Below are 204 nucleotides of genomic sequence, written 5' to 3'. Positions count from 1 at the left end.
TCCGTTGGTGGTCCCCAGGCGAGCTGGGATGGCCACGGGTGCTGTGTCCCCGCTCCCTGCTGTGCTACACCCCCCCAACCTCAGCCACCTGGCGTCACATAAATGAAGAAATGGGTTTCTAAAGCAGCACTGGTCTTGGCTGGTTGAATTGAAGCCCAACAAAGCTGAGCGTGGCTCAGGTCATTCATCCAGGCTCAGAAAACT

This window comes from Apaloderma vittatum, unplaced genomic scaffold (assembly GCF_000703405.1).
Source record: "Apaloderma vittatum isolate BGI_N311 unplaced genomic scaffold, ASM70340v1 scaffold32557, whole genome shotgun sequence".
In the NCBI taxonomy this organism is placed as follows: Eukaryota; Metazoa; Chordata; class Aves; order Trogoniformes; family Trogonidae; genus Apaloderma; species Apaloderma vittatum.
This window is presented reverse-complemented; position numbering follows the sequence as displayed.